The following is a 12,376-nucleotide window of genomic DNA, read 5'->3' as shown; positions in this document are numbered from 1 at the left end:
CTCTGCGACATGGAGGAAATCTTCCTCTCCTTGTGGCCTCTCGAACTCAGGGGTGCTGTCCAGGCGATCCGCCTAGTTCTCCAACAGCTGTAAGCCTGCTCTACTTCCACCTCCTGGTTCTCTAGCCACTGTCAGAGATTTCAGACTGCCCTATTTATGGCCAATTTTTGGCTCCTCTGTGCTCCGACTCACTAGTCCCGGACTTCTGCTTCTGCTCCTTGCTGCTTTTCTCTCTCTCGCACCCTTCTCTCCCCCAGTCCTCATACCTTCAGGTTCCACCCCCTTCTGTCTGGACTCAGGCTCCGTCCCCAGCCGCCAAGGTCTTTGTTTCTTGTCCTATGGGGGCCCATAAGGCCGAACAATTTCCACTGCTTGCATCCACCTAGGCTAACAACCTCTGCTGTTGTGTTCCTTTACTCCAGAGGGAATGTCCCTCAATGGGAGGTGCCTGACCTCTGTCCCCACACTGAAGTCAGGATGCTCAGGTCCTGCTCACCACCTTCCTGTTACAATACAAATCAACAGTGGAGACTGCAACAACTACAAGGGCATCTCATTCCTTAGCAATATGAGGAAGACCTTTTCTGGGTCATACTTAGAAGACTCCATCTACTTGCAGACCAAGTGTACTCAGAAGCACAGTGCGGTTTCTGTGCCAGCATATCTACTGCAGACATACATCAGCCACAAGGGAAGTGTAGGGAACATGGTATACCTCTTTACCTTACTTTTGTAGATCTCACTAAGGTATGTAATGCCACCTGGAGAGGAGAACTCTGCAAGATTTGGTGGAAAATTGGCTGTCCACCAAAGCTCATCAGTCTCATTTCATGACAACATGTACTGCATTGTATTGTTTGATGGCTCGACTTCTGACAATTTTTCAAAGTGAATAGTGGAGTGAAACAGGGCTGTGTTCTAGCCCCCATTCTGTTTTACATCATCTTCCCCATGCTCCTGACCTGTAGATTTGGAAAAAGTCAACTTGTACACTAGGTTAGTCGGCAAGCTCTACGACCTATCAAGACTGAAAGCAAAGACAAGAACACACCACGTCCTGATCAGGGAACTCCTCTACGCTGATGATATTGTGCTAGTCTCCCACATGGAAACTCAGCTACAAAGACTCATGGACTGTCTGAATCATGCCTGTAATCTGTTCTCCCTGACTATAAGCATCAAAAAACCGCAGTCATGGGACAAGGTGATTCATCTCAGTTCCTGATCACACTAAATAACACCTGTTTGGAAGTAGTTAACAAATTCAGCTACCTTGGGTCCACCGTGACAGAAAACCGTCCTTAATGCAGAACTTGATACACGTGAAGCAGCTACCACCTTTAGCTGACTCCCGAAACATGCATGGAATATCAAGCTGACCATTGGGACCAAGCTGATGGTTAATAAGGCTTGTGTCTAGAGCACTTTGCTGTATGGCTGTGAAGTATGGACAACCTAGAGCTATCGAGAAAAGAAGCTCAGCAATTTCCATCTTCACTGTCTGATCGCATTATGGGTATATCCTGACAGGACAAAATCAAAAATGTGACAGTCCTCTCAAAGGCAGAGCTCCCAAGTTTGTTAGCATACATCAAACAGAGGCGGCTTTGTTGGCTGGAGGTGATTACAGAGGTATGGAGGGCCAAGGCCATAAGGGATTTGGAAACAAGGATGAAAATATTAAAATCAAATCATTGCTTAACTGGGAGCCAATGTAGGTTAGTGAGCACAGGTGTGATAGGTAAACAGGACTTGGTGTGAGTTGGGACACAGACAACAGAGTTTTGAATGATCTTTAATCTTTAATAAACTTTAGTTTATGGAAGGTAGAACATGGGAGGTAGGCCAGGTGTGTATTAGCATGGAAGTAACAAAGGCATGAATGAAGGCTTCTGCAGCGGATGAGCTGAGTCAGGGGAGGAGTTGGGTGATGTAATAGAGTGGAAAAATCTGGTCTTAGTAATGGTGTATTATATTCTTAGAAACTCATCCCAGGGTCCAATATGTGAAGAGTATTTGTTGTCTTGTTGTATCATGTTGTTATCAAAACGACATATGCTCTCTATAGTCAGGTTATGTTATGCATAGGTTCATAAAAAAATTCTTCCTGATGACAATTAATAATCTGCCCTCTAATTTAATTTATTGATTCAAATGTTCAAATCTTCTGTTATTTTTTCTCAATCCCATCATTTTTTTGTAGCTGAGCTTCCTGTTGAGGTATTCTCTTTGAGTACTCATCTTGATGGATCATCACTATGAATAACAATTCCCTAGAAAACTAGTGATAGGACAAAAACAAAATGCTTGTGGTCTAAGTGATCTGCTCTCAATCAGATTAATGTTTCTTTTCACCTGTTATCCAGGCTGATCTGTATCAGTGCATCAGTGGTCTGATATGGTGAGGTGAAATAGAATTATGAAGTAGCACGTATAGATTTAAAACTGATCATTTCTTATTTCTATCTCTTTAAGCACGGTGACCATTACAGTTGCAATCAGCTGCTCGGCTGTTAGCACTCCTGCTCTTGACTTGGTTAGTTGTGAGTTTAAAACTCATTCCAGAGATTTGAGCACATAATCAATGCTGACACTTCAGTGCATTACTGAGGGAGGACTGCACTTTTGGTGATTCTGTTTTTTGGATTAAATGGAGGCTCTCTCTGTCCTCCCGGGTAGTCAATCAAAGATCCATTAGTGTGATCTCATAGAAAAGCAAGGGAGTTCTCCTGGCACATACTTAACTCCCAAGCAACATTGCTGGAATGGACTGATCAGTCATTATCCTATTGCTGTTTGTAGTCTATGTTTGGGGGTTTTGAGGTATAAAACCCTTTTACTTAAAATTACTAAGTTCTGAATTCTTAATTTATTACAATCAAATAGAATTTATTAAGCAAGAAAAAGCAGTAAAGACAACCTGGAAGGTTCTTATTCCCCAATGTCCTAGGATTCCTCGAGTGCTGCCAGCACAGGTGATGTCTCTGAAGTGATGATACATTGAACTGTGTCTCAAGAATAATACCACAGAAGCCACGGTAAAACTGTGCCAACAAAGACCTTGATTTTCCAACTTTTATCCTTGCTTCCCATCCTTATTTGGAAATAGTCAAAATTAATCTCTCTCATTGGCTTAGGGTGAGGGTCATCTGCTGTCTCCCCACCTCTGTAACTAGAGTCATACAGAATGAAGACAAATGTCCATCCCTTATTCCCTTGGCCTCCGGAGGTACTTTCCATTGTGAACAAATGACATATCTTTGTAGATACGGAGCAGCTGTACAAACAATTACTGCCTGAAATCAATAATACAACCTATCATAAACATTCACATCGACATAATTTAACCCATGTCCCACAGATACTAAAGCTACTAAGAAAAATGTTAATAACAGTTCCTATTAATGTCCAGAAAGAAAGGTTATCCTATAATATAGATGTTCTGCTGTACAGATATGGTTAGCCACTTACACCTAATAATAGGTTTGTAATTGGCCCTCTATCCAGATCCAACTGTCCCACCCCCCCTTATATTTCACCCACCCAGCTTATATTTCACCTCTTTTCTATTTTTCCTTATTTCTGTTGAAGAGTCATATGGACTTGAAACGTTAACTGTATTCCTCTCCGCAGATGCTGTCAGACCTGCTGAGTTTTTCCAGGTATTTTTATTTTTGTTTTTGTAAAACTAATTATATTTGGCTTTGTTTAAGGATAAGAGCCTACGTTTTCTTGTCCCACCCGCCATGGGAATCATCGTTGGCAGGACAGATAATTTGATAGACCAGAAAAATGTCTGTTGACTTTGGGCAGGAATTTCCGGTTGCTTGGTGGGTGGAACTGGAAAACCCCATCCAAGGTGTCGTCCTAAATTCACGCTGCTGTGTTCAAACCTTTTGTTTATTCCTTCAAAGCTGACAAAGAAGCCCTCAATTACACAGTGTAATTAAAATGAATACAAGTCTTTAAACCCAGACTTCATGGTACCTTCAAAGTAATTAAGTCATCAGCACCAGTTCCTCACAAACAGCAGCCTTAACTGTAAATTACCCCAGAAGCAGAAATTCAAACTGAAATGTTTAAAATTGTGGTGTGGTCAAGATAAAACTCATAAACGTTACTTCAGACCAACATAGAACCCAAAAAATGAGCATTACCATGATCTTATGGTAGGATGTTGCTGTGTGCAAATTAGCTGCTGCATTTTCTTACAACAGTGACTATACTTTAAAAGTGGCTGAGAAATACTTTGAAAATTTTGAGGTCATGAAATGCTGTGTTTTCAGATATCTAATGTCATAGGGCAGAATGTAGATGAGAAATAGAAGGGGACCTAGGATTGAATCACAGAATTGTTAAGGTGCAGAAGGAGGCCATTCAGCCCATCATGTCTGCACTGGCTCTCTGAGCATTTTAACTTAGTGCCAATCTCCTGCCTTTTCCCTGTAACCCTGCACATTGTTTCTATTTAAATCATCATACAATGCCCTCTTGAATGCCTCAATTGAACCTGCCTCCACCACACTTCCAGGTAGTGCTTTCCAAACCCTAACTACTTGCTGTGTGAAAATGTTTTTTCTCACCTTGCATTTGCTTCTTTTGCAAAACACTTTAAAACTATACCATCTGATTCTCAATCCGTTTACGAGCAGGAACAGTTTCTCCCTATCTACTCTGTCCAGACCCCTCATGATTTTGATAACTTCTATCAAGTCTTCTCTTAGCCTTCTCCGCTCAAAGGAAACCAGTCCCAACTTCTCCAATCTTTCCTCATCCCTGGAACCATTTTCGTAAACCTCTTCTGCACTCTCTCCAATGCGATCACATCCTTCCTATAGTGTGGCATCCAGAATTTTACACAATACTCCAGCTGAAGCCTAATCAGTGTCTTATATAAGTTCATCAAGGCCTCCCTGCTCTTGTACTCTATGCCCCTATTAATGAAGCCTAGAATACTGTATGCTTTAGAAACAGCTCTCTCTACCTGTCCTGCCATCTTTAATGACTTATGTACATAAATACCCAGGTCTCTCTGCTCCTGAACATCCTTTTGAATAGTATCCTCTATTTCATTATATCTTGCCATTTTCTTTGTACTAAGGTGTATCACCTCACACTTTGCCGCATTGAACTTCATTTGCCACCTATCTGCCCACTCCACCAATGTATCAATGTCCTTTTGAAGTTCTACTCTGTCCTCTTCACAGTTTACAATCAACAGCCTTTCCTTCGTCAACCATCTCTGTTACCTCTTTAAAAAACTCCAGCAAGTTAGTTGGACATGATTTTCCTTTAACGAATCCATGCTGACTCTTCCGAATCAATCCACATTTTTCCATGTGACTATTAATTCTATCCCAAATAATTGTTTCTAGAAGTTTCTCCACCATCAAAGTTAAACTGACTAGTCTGTAATTGCAGGACAGATCTTTACAATCTTTTTTGAACAAGGGTGTAATGTTTGCAATTCTCCAGTCCTCCGGCATCTCCCCTGAATTCAGGGAACATTGAAAGATTATTGCCAGTGCCTCTGCAATTCCACTCTCACTTCCTTCAATATTCTTGGATGTATCTCATCTGGTCCTGGTGTCTTATCAACTTCAAGTACCGACAGCTAATCCAATGCCTCCTCCTTATCAATTTTAAACCCTTCTAATGACTGAGTTCCCTCCTCTGTCACCATGGCCTGGGCAGCATCTGTCTCATAGGTAAAGACAGATGCAAAGTATTCATATAACACCTCAGCCATGTCTCTTGCCTCTATATGTAAATCGCCTTTTTGATCCCTAATCGGCCTTACTCCTACTTTTACCACCATTTTACTATTGATGTGCTTATAGAATACTTTGGGGTTTTCTTTTATGTCAGCTGCTAGTCTTTTCTCATAATCCCTCTTTAGCTTCTCGTATTTGCTTTTTCACATCCCTTCTGAGCCTTCTGTATACAGCTTGGTTCTCAATTGTATTTGCTACCTGACACCTGGCATAAGCACACTTTTTCTTCTTTAACTTAATTTCCATCTCCTTTGTCATCCAGGGAGCTCTGGATTTGTTTGTCCTACCCTTCCATTTTGAGGGAACATACTTGACTGTGCCCAAACCATGTCCTCTTTGAAGGTAGCCCACTGTTCAGCTACCGTTTTTCCCGCCAACCTTCGGTTGCAGTCTATCCAGCCCAGCTCCGTTCTTGCCCCATTGAAGTCCGCTCTGTGCCAGTGATTATTCTTTCTCCATATTGAGCAATATCCTTTTCCACCATCATCCTAAACCTTATAATACAATGATCACTGTCCCCTAAATGTTTCCCCAATGTCACATGATCTACTTGGCCCACCTCATTCCCAAGAACCTGGTCTAGCAGTGCCTCCTTTCTTGTTGGACTGGATACATAGTGCTGTAGGAAATTTTCCTGAACACAATCTAGGAATACTTGCCCTCACTTCCCCTTACACTACCACTATCCCGGTCTTTATACGGGTAAATAAAGTACGCAATTATAACTACTCTATGATGTTTACACTTCTCTGTAATTTCCTTGCAGATATGTTCCTCTATATCCTTCTCACTAGCTGGTGGTCTATGTATTACACCGAGCAATGTAATTTCACACTTCATATTCCTTAGTTCTAGCCAAATTGATTCTGTCCTTGAATCCTCTGACACATCCTCTTTCTCCAGTACTGCAATACTCTCCTTAACCAAAAACGCCACCCCTCCTCATTTTTCCATTTCCTGTCTTTTCTGAACGCTTTGTAACCAGGAATATTTAGTACCTAGATCTGCCCTTCCTTAAGCCAGGTCTCTGTTATCACTACATCATAATTCCACAAGGCAATCTGTGCCTGTAAGTCCCAAATTTTATTAACTACACTCCATGCATTCACATACATGCAGTGTAACCCTGATTTAGACTTCATTATTTGCTCCCTTACTCTGACTCCATCTATTAACTTACTATTCTCTATTTTAGTGCTATCTCCCTCCCCCAACATTCTGTGAAGCCTGGTATTACTTTCTAATATTCTCTCCTGGTTCCCACATCCTTGCTGACTTAGTTTAAACCCTCCCCAATAGCACTAGCAAAATGACCCACAAGGAACTCAGTCCCGGCTCTGTTCAGATGCAACCGTCCGGATAGATCCTTGGGGAACACCAGAAGTAACAGTGTGAAGGAAAACAGAAGAAAGGAATTGTATTTATACCTCAGGATATAAACGTAAATATTCCTTCTTTACTAAACAAAATTTTTTGTCTCTCTTTCAAAATATTAGAAATTTAAATTTTGGAATTTTTATGTTAGATGGCAACTCATCCCATAATTTTATATTATCATTTGGTGGCAACTAAAGAGTGTTGCCAAACAAATAAATAAATGTGTGGTGGTGGAAATGGGAAGTCCTTTTCTGATAATTTTTTTCATTCCAAGGAAAAAAGCAATTCAATTTTAATATCTTAAACTACCACAACTTAAACATTAATTCAGACAATGTGACAAATCATAGTCTAAAATTTCTACATTTTCAAAATACCTCATTAAATGTCTCCTTGAAACTGTAACAGTCAAGACAACCCTTGTCTTTCAAAATTCTCTGCTCATGCATTTTTCATGTTTGGAAATGTTACTGTTGTTGATAAACCTATCTCAAGGATGCAAATGTACAACATTTTCTGGTCAGCAAGATTATGAAGAACAAATTGCCTTTGTAAAGTTTGTGTCGACGTATTCTTTGCTTTGTTTGTATTCTTTATGAAGTGTTTTACATTATGGTACATTATTGTAATTTAATATTTCCCAGTGTGGCAAATCCCTAGATGGTGTCAGCCTTTGCTAAGTGGTAGCACTCTCACCTTTGAGTCAGAGGGTTATGGCTTCAAGTCTCACTCCAGACACCTGTGCACAGTCTAAGTTGACACTTCAGTGTAGTTCTGAAGGAGTACCACACTGTCAGACGTACTGTCATTTGGATGAGACGCTAAAGTGCAATCTTGTCTGCCATCTCAGGTAGATGTAAACGACACCATGGCACTATCAGTATTTGAAGAGAAAAAAATTGCAGGGCTATGGGAAAGGTCAGAGGAGTGGGACTAACTAAATTGCTTTTTGCAGAAAACCAGCATGGACTTGACAGACTGAATAGCCTCATTCTGTGCAGTAACCATTCTATGATTCTATGGTTCTATTTGTTAAAAAAGGGGAGCTCTCCCTCGTTCCCTGGCCAATTTTATCCCTCAGCTCAAATCATTAAAACAGATTAATTGATCGTTAGCTCCTTGCTCTTTATGGGATCTGGCCTTGGGCAAACTTTGCTGCTATATATTCAAAATTATAATGGTGACTATGCTTCAGAAGTATTTCATTCACTGTATAGTGCTTTTGGACATCCTGAGGTCATGAAAGATATTATATAAATGCAAGCCCTTTCTTCTTCCTTCATACTGTTACCTCTGCTGTCCCCCAAGGATCTAGCCTTGGTCCTATTTCTCCTCAATATGCTGCCCCTGAGCATCAGCATCCGAAATACAGTGTTAGTTTTCATATGCATGCTGATGACACCCAGCTCTATCACACTATCACCTCTCTCAACTCTTTCACTATTGCTAAAAAGGAACTCCCTACCTAACAACAACATGGGAGTATCTACATCTCATGGACTGCAGCTCACCATCGCCTTCTCAAGGAAAACTAAGGGTGGGCAATAAATGCTGGGCTTGCCAGCAATGCACACATCCCATGAACGAATATAAAAAAGGCCCATCTGCTCTGTTGCTAACTTTGTTTTGAGTTCTGTGATAATACTGACCTTGTTAAATACAATGATGATGATAAGGTATGTGTAGTCTATTGGAAGGGAAAAGCGTGAAGATATGATATATTAGCAACTGTTAAGTGTAACTGTAAAAACAAACTAATGGAACTTTCAATTTTACCTTAAGGTATAGAATAAAAAAGCCAAGAGGGAATGATGAGTCCATATAAAATTTTAATAAGACATCAGTTGTAGTATTGTGTGCAGCATAGTGTTCCATATTATAGTAAGAATATTGAGGTTTTAGAGAAGAAACAACACAAATTCACTAGGATGCTGCCTCGTATGAGGAAATACAAATAAAGATTTGAAAAATTAGGTATTTTTAGTTACATCAATATAGAATAAGAGGTGATAAATTGTAAGCGTTTAAAATAATGAAAGGATGGGACAGGGCGGCTACAACAGACTGTGTCCAATAGTTGAGGGGTCAAGAACAAGGGAACTTAGATGCAAGATTAAAAGTAAGAGATCTAGACCAGGAGCAGGAGAAACATCTTCACAGGGATCTGAAGCTTTGGTGTTCACTTATGTAAGAATGTAAGAGCACAAGAACTAGGGACAGGAGAAAACCATGTGGCACCTCAAGTCTGCTCTGCCATTCGATATGATCATAGTTGATCTTGGGCTTCAACTCCACTTTCCTGCCTGCTCCCCATAGCCCTTTGGTTCTCTGAGAAACCAAAAATATCTCTATCTCAGTCTTAAATTCAATGATGGAGCATCCAGAACCCTCTGGGTTGGAGAATTCCAAAGATTCACAACCATTTGTGTGAAGAAATTTCTCCTCATCTCAGTCCTAAATGATTGTCCCCTTATCCTAAACTGTGCCCCCTTGTTCTAGATTCCCCAGCCAGGGGAAACAATGTCTCAGTATCTACCCTGTCCAGCCCCTTCATAATCTTGAATGTTTCAATAAGATCACCTCTCATTCTTCCTTAAATGGTAAAAGATTAGAAAGTGTAGATGTACAAAAGGACCTGGGTGTCCTCATCAACAAGTCACTGAAGGCTAACAGGCAGGTGCAGCCGGCAAGTAGGAAGGCTAATAGTATTTTGGCCTTTATAGCAAGAGGATTGGAGTACAGGAGTAGCAAAGTCTTGCTTCAATTATATAGAACCTTGGTTAGACTTCACCTGAAGAACTGTGTGCAGTTTTAGTCCCTTTACCTTCAGAAGGATATTATTGCTATAGAGGGAATGTAACTGAGGTTCAACAGATTTGATCCCGGGATGTTGGGACTGTCCTATGATGAGAGATTGGGGAACCTGGGCCTATATTCTCTAGTGTTTCGAAGAATGAGAGGTGATCTCATTGAAACCTACAAAATACTTAAAGGAATAGACAGGGCAGATGTAGGTAAGATGTTTCCCCTGGTCAGGGAGTCTAGAACCAGGGGACACAATTTCAAAATAAGAGGGAAGCGATTTAGGACCGAGCTTTGTGAATCTTTGGAATTCTCTACCCCAGAGAGCTGTGGAAGCTCAGTCATTGAGTGTGTTTAGAGATTGACAGATTTCTAAATACCAATGACATAAAGGGATAGTGTGGGGAAAAAGGCATTTAAGTGGATGACCAGCCATGGTCATATTGATTGGCGGAGCAGGCTCGATGGGCTGAATGGCCTACTCTTGCTCCTACATTCCTAAACTCCGGAAAACATAGACCCAATTTACTCACCCTCTCATCATAGGACAATCCTCTCATCCCAGAGACCAACTTAATGAACGTTTGTTGCACCGTCTCCAATGCAAGTATATCCATCCTTAAAAATGGAGGCCAAAATTGCATACAGTATTCCAGGTGCTGTCTCACCAAATTTTACCAAGACTTCTTTATTCTTGTACTCCAATCCCCTTGCAATAAAGACCAACACACTATTTGCTTTCCTAATTGCTTGCTGGACCTGTATGCTAGTTTATTGTATTCCTTGTACAAGTACAGTCAAGTCTCGCTGAACATCAACATCCTCAAGTTTCACATCTTTTAAAAAATATTGTTTTTCTATTCTTAGGACCAAAGTGAATAACCTCACATTTCTCCACGTTGTACTCCATCTGCCACCTTGTTGCCCACTCAGTTAACCTGTCTATATCTCCTTGCAGCCTCTTTATGTCCTCATCATAGCTTGCATCCTCACCTAGCTTTGTATTGTCAGAAGTTTTAGATACATTACCCTCTGTCTCTTTGCCTAAATCATTAATATAGGTTGTAAATAGGGTTAGTGGCTCAGGCAAAAAAACCTCAATATTCAAGATTAGATTGAATCAGTATATGAAGGAAAATGGGGTTGATGAGACATAGGTTCAGGGCAGATCAATGCGATTAAAGCTATTTATCTACTTGGAAGATAATGGTGAAACTGACAAGTTTGGATTGGTATTCTTTTTCCATGTAGGAACATCTATGTATTGATGTGTGAACCACTAAGGTCTATGCTTTTCATCTGGGAGGTCTAAACGTCTTTTTAAAAATTTTAATAATTATTTTTGCCTTAAATTCTTGCTACATTCTGAAATTTGCTGTCCAAACTGATTCATGTTGGGATAGAATTTTTCATCGGAGTGAGGCTCGAAACTTTGTTCAGGTGCCTTTTCCTCACAATTTGAGCCATCTCTCAGTTATTCCCTCAAAGCCATTATAGCCTGCATGGAGGGATTTCCAGTATGGCCTGCTTCCACTTCCTCGCCCTTGTCTTCTGCGGGGGCAGATTCAGGGGTCGCTAATGGAGGGCATGACACATTTTAGACCCCATGCCGTAGTTGCAATCTGGGGTGGAGAATGTTTCATTCAACCATTCTGCCAAATAGATTTTTAAGTTACTTCATGGACTTCCAGGCCGGCTGTAACTTTTGAGGCATGGAAGGGGCCTTTCATCACATCTGTGCAAGGTTGCAAACCCTGTTCTGTTATATCATCATTTGTGTTCACATCAATCCCTGCTGATCTTTGGCCACCCGATGCAGAGGGCAAGTCAGAGGACCTCCTTCTTGATCTGCTCCAACAACTGTCCAAAGTGTCCATCAAGGTTGGACGCAGCCGCTGGGAACGGTCACTGCCTGCCTGTATCTATTTTGTGGCTTGGTCCACTCCAGTTGGCCCTGTAGTTGGAGCATGCAGTGTATCCTGGTACACTTGATGCTGATTGGTAAATGAGGGAGAAAAAAAATTATTTAAGGTATAAATTTTCTTTGTTCTTATTTAACTTTTTATTAATTGTGCGTCTAAACTTTCATAACACGGGGGAAAACGTGTATGTCAACATTTTACTTAAAATAGGCACACTGGACTGTGCTCACTTCCTCGTGGAATCTGAAAGATCCGATGAAAGTGAAATTACTGAGTTGCGTTTCAGAATTACAGACATTTTCATAGGTTACACAACAAATCGCCCCAAAAGGCCAATAAGTTTTGGTGCTACATACATTCGAATGTGTCACCAAATGTTATGAAACAGATTTTACGTTCTGCTTTTAGGTGTCATAAGGGCGTTAGAATATAACTCTTTTGAGTCAACCAAATTTAGAATCCAGTTGCACACGCAAAATTTCATATGTTTGTGACATGCTG

The sequence above is a fragment of the Carcharodon carcharias genome, chromosome 15, assembly GCF_017639515.1.
Source record: "Carcharodon carcharias isolate sCarCar2 chromosome 15, sCarCar2.pri, whole genome shotgun sequence".
Lineage (NCBI taxonomy): Eukaryota > Metazoa > Chordata > Chondrichthyes > Lamniformes > Lamnidae > Carcharodon > Carcharodon carcharias.
The sequence above is the reverse complement of the archived record's forward strand: the minus strand, read 5'-3'. Positions refer to the sequence as shown.